At 38.2% G+C, this 5,000-nt stretch overlaps 1 protein-coding gene across 1 annotated transcript in view; it reads right to left on the bottom strand.

The window, feature by feature from the left end:
* RhoGAPp190 (Rho GTPase-activating protein 190) overlaps positions 1 to 5,000 on the bottom strand; it is a 230,601-nt gene that overhangs the window by 225,421 nt on the left and 180 nt on the right. The window contains exon 1 of the mRNA XM_070131880.1: positions 4,998 to 5,000. This exon is cut by the window's right edge and continues 180 nt beyond it. The gene's annotated coding sequence lies outside the window, so the exon portion shown is untranslated. The remainder of the gene's footprint in view (positions 1 to 4,997) is intronic.

Genomic DNA, 5,000 nt, shown 5'->3' on the forward strand with positions numbered 1-5,000 from the left:
CTCTATTTCTCCCATCTCCTCCTCTCTATTTCTCCCATCTCCTCCTCTCTATTTCTCCCATCTCCACCTCTCTATTTCTCCCATCTCCACCTCTCTATTTCTCCCATCTCCACCTCTCCCTCTACCCCTCTTCCATCTCTTACTCTATCCCTCTTCCATCTCTCACTCTATCCCTCTTCCATCTCTCACTCTATCCCTCTTCCATCTCTCACTCTATCCCTCTTCCATCTCTCACTCTCCCGCTATCCCTCTTCCATCTCTCACTCTCTCCCTCTTCCATTTCTCACTCTCTACCTTTATCCCTCTTCCATTTCTCTCTCTCTCTTATGCCCATCTTTCTCATACACTGTCTTCCATGTCTCACTCTCTATCTCTTCCATCTCTCTTGTTCTCTCTCTCTTCCATCTCTCTTGTGCTCTCTCTCTCTTCCATCTTTCTTGCACTTTCTCTTTGATCAATCTCACACTCTTTTTCTTTCGTCTCCTGCTTTTGCTCGCTCTCGCTCTCTCTCACTCTCTCTCACTTTCTTTCTCTCTTCCATGTCTCCTGCTCTCTCTCTTTCAGTGCCACGGCTTAAATTACCTCATCAATGAGAATTTTACCATTGCGAAACTCAGGAACTAAAAATTTTGTTTATAACAAACAATATACCGATAACTCTTTCTGAAACAGTTGACTATAGACATTAAAAATGTCTATAGTACATTTTCTAATATAGAGTATTCAACCCCTTACTGTTAACTGTATATAAGCCTGAATAACAAGAACATGACACAATATATTTATTCTTTCAAGCTATCATAATATCAAAATATGCCTTACATAAATAAAAATACAAAAACTCAAATCTGGCGACAAAAAAGATTACGTGTATGTATACATTTACAGCATACAAAGTGTGGGAATAAAAGTGTGAGAGAAAATGATAGCTAAAATGAGAGTGAGCATGTGATTGCGATAGTGAAATAGTGAATGAGTGAGTGAGCGAGTGTAAATCCCAGAAGCGAGTTCTTTAAGGAATGCATGATGTATAGTGAGCCTGGAGAAAGAAAAAAGCTTTTCACTCCCTGATCTGTGTTACTTCTCTTACAAGTACATATGATTTTCTGATACCCTCCAAGAAGACGTAATGCTCCTGTGTGTTCTCCAGCAGCAGACTCACTATTTCCTTGTAACTATGGTCTAAAGACAGTTATGAATAATATAATTTTCAGTGAAAATGGAATAAGAGGAGGAAGTAACATCTTAACCTTGAAAAAACTTGCAACAGCACTGAGCAACTGTTATTCTTGTGATGACAGGATGGAGTGGTTAAACAAGAATGCAATGAACATGTAAATAGATATGCATGTGAAAACATATCCACTGACAAACAGGATTGTTTGCTGGACAATATAATTGATATAACTGAACAATGTCCATGATATAAGAATGAGTATATATATATGTGTGTGCAGGTGTGTGTGTATAAACATGCATGTACATGTGTGTGTGTAGATATGCATGTGTGGTCCTATGTGTACATACACACACTTTTGCATGTATGCATGTATGTATATATGGACAAATATATGAACAGACATAGTATTTACATAGCTCTATTTGATAAAGAAACAAAATTAAACAAGTAGTCTAAATAAGACAACTGTGTTCATACACTTTCCTTTTCTCTGTGAAACTTTAATCATTCACTTATACCACTAAGCTAATGAGGTTAAAGATGAGCAGTTTATCACATAAGCTCTGCTGGGTAAACTTTTTTTTTAACTGAGTACACACTAAAGAATGCCTGCTAGATGCCACAAAACTGATCTTTTGTACAGTCAATTTGGTACTCAAGCTTGCAATATTTTTGGAGGGAGAATATAAATTGAATAAATAAACAAAAATTCAGCACAGGGCTATTAATTAGAAAAGGTATGAATGCGAATTAGACCTAACACTACCATACTCCAGGATATGTAATTAATGTTTTGATATTATACCTTTATCAGCATAATGAAACACTAATTACAAATCCTGCATAGCGAAACTGTTCATTCTCATATACATTCCTTGCACACTTTTTCTACACTGCTGATAGGGGCACTGATCCAATTCCCTAAACTACTCATGCCATCAGTACATATACTACTCATATATATGCCCTGCCCATTGCAGTTCTCTTCTGTTTACATAAGAGATGGCTACACAAATGTTTTATCATCGAGATTTCAATTGCTAGCTTACCTGACATCTCTTATTTCTCCATTCCTCAAGTTTTCAGGAAAATAATTTTCTTACTCTTATTGCAATTATTCTTGTTAATAATGATAATAATAATGATAATAATAATAATGATGATAATAACAACAACAATAATCAATCATAATAATCATTATAATCAATATTAATTAACAATAACAACAACAACAACAATAATAATAATAATAATAATAATAATAAAAATAAATTATAGAATAATAACAAAACCAAGCCACAATGGACAATGTGTGTACCTGGTACCAATGGCAATGTGTTTATGGGTGAAGAACAGGAATTATTTTTTCCTTTCCACTAAAATCATGAATGGGCCCATCTTTACATCCTTAAAAAAAAGTAATTTCCAAAGCTTCCTCTGAGATTAACATGGAATGTAGTCATCTTTCATAGCTCTTTCATAACATACATGTCATGTAGACTATATGACATATTTTGTTGAAATATGTATCACTACTTTGCAATTCATTCCTGGTATATATATATATATATTTTAAAATCTACATCAAACAATTAGAGAAAGTCTTTGATACCTCTCTTTTTAAATCAAATGATCACATACTAATGCCTGTCGTGTTTTAATTAGCTGGTTATTATTCAGAATAGCATTATATGAAGCAATCTTTCTAGAATGTACTTTAGGTCTGTTTGCATTTGCTGTAGCCACACCGTAGATTCCTACCAATGTTACTCATCATTTATTGTTCGTTGGCTTTCCCTTACTTTTTCTTTACCTTTAATCGGGCCAACTGTATATAGAAAAGGTATGAATGAGAATGAATATCTTCATAGTGCATAGAGACGTATTTCTGACGAAGATATAACCAAAACCAGTCAAATACATCTCTTGTATCGGTACGATCTTCATTCCCATCCATACTTTTTCTACTTTTGCCACACACCTATTCCAAATATTTACAAGTATCTAAAAGATTTTCCTTAAAATGCAAAATAGATTTCAAATAAGTTAAGCTACATCAATTCAATTTCTTTATATTCCTGTACTCCTGATATGGTAGAAACTGTAATATCATTAACTGACTGACTGAAACAGTACATTCTTTTAAATGCATTCTTTTGCATACATCACATGACTTATAAATGATGCATCTAACTCAAATTTACAGTTTTCATCACATAACTTTACATTAATCCAACAGATTATACTATAATGCAGCTACTGTAAAATCTGTTATTAGTGTACCCGCGAGACTTAAACAATAAAAAGAGTGAATTATACCAAACTTGCATCAATTTTCCACTTTTCTCCCCTGCAATGAATACTGAGTTGCCATTAACCTCTGCATTACCCAAATAGAAGGATACCATGTTCATGTAGAAAATCTTGAAAAATTCTTATCAGTCAAACAGTAACCTGGTATGTAAATGATTAGTAGTAATTCCCTTTCAATCACTGAGATAAGATAACTGAGAAGTGCCACCTGAATGAATGACAATTTCAGAATGACTGCCCTTCTACTGAAAGCTTACATATGACAAATTAATTATAACATATTCAAACAATTCATTCCTCAATGAAGAACAGGAGCTCAAAATAGGAATATATCTATCTCTTTAAGTAACATTACATTTCCTGTATGCTGCCAAGATCACAGAAATAAATTTGTGACATTCAAAGAGAAAAACTGACAGGAGAAACTGGAAATAACAGATGTGATTAAAAGCAAGAAGGGCTGATCACAAATTCCTGGATTATCTCATCATAAACCTCAAAACTAGTGTAAATTATTCTGACTCCCTACTTTTCTGTCTACCTGTTTTAATGTTTGTGAGCATAAAGCCTACTTGTTTGTTTGCCTGTCTGCTTAATACCTTCTTAACTACCTGTCTTTCTGTCTACAAACTTACTAGTTTGCCAATTACTGTTTGAATGCCTGTCAGCAGCCACCCTCTCTGTGTGTATGTTTGTCTCTGTCTCTTTGTCTGCCTGTATGGTTGTTTGCCTGCCTGCCCACCTGCCTGCCTATCTGTTTGTCTGGAAGTTTGTCTTCCCCTTTGCCTGCCTGCCTGTCTGGTTGTTTGCCTTCCTGTTTGTTTGGTTGCCTGGCCTGCCCATTTGATTGTCTGCCTGCCTGTCTGTTTGTCTGTCTGCCTTTCTGCTTGTCTGCTTGCCTGTCCAGCTGAGCCCGTCAAGAGGCAGCTGATCAGGCACTTTGCACCCCCCCCCTCCCACAGTGCCATAGCCGAGGCCCCCACCACGTCCTTGTCCTAGAGGGAGGTCCTCGGCTTGTTCATCCTTCAAGGGCGTGATCCTGCCAGGGAAGTCCGGTGTCCGAGGCGAAGGACACGGTGTTCCTGCAGGTTGCTCTAGCTAGCTCCCCCTTGGACGGCTTTCGATCCTTGGTCCTTGAGCTCATGACACGGGCGGTGTACCTGCCGCCGGACCCATTGGACGTGGCTGGCAAGGCCCGAGAGCTCCTGCGGAAGAGGAGGTGGTGTTGCAAGCGAGGACCGTGGTGTTGCCAGTGGTCTGCAACTGGTCACGGCCGCCGCTCTCCCTTCCCACACGTCTGCCAGCTCCCGGACGCCCTTTGCGGCCTGGGTACCTGCTGGTTTGCCACGTAAATGAGAGATGGAGTCGGCCAACGAGTGAGCATGGGAGGCATGGGGGGTATTACACCAAGAAGACACAGGCGACGCGGCTTCCCAGTCTGATCGATTGGGCAAATGGTAGGTGATTGAGGAGCAAAAGGACTTCACCTGCGTTTAACACTCACCTT

Source organism: Penaeus vannamei, chromosome 17, assembly GCF_042767895.1.
Source record: "Penaeus vannamei isolate JL-2024 chromosome 17, ASM4276789v1, whole genome shotgun sequence".
NCBI lineage: Eukaryota > Metazoa > Arthropoda > Malacostraca > Decapoda > Penaeidae > Penaeus > Penaeus vannamei.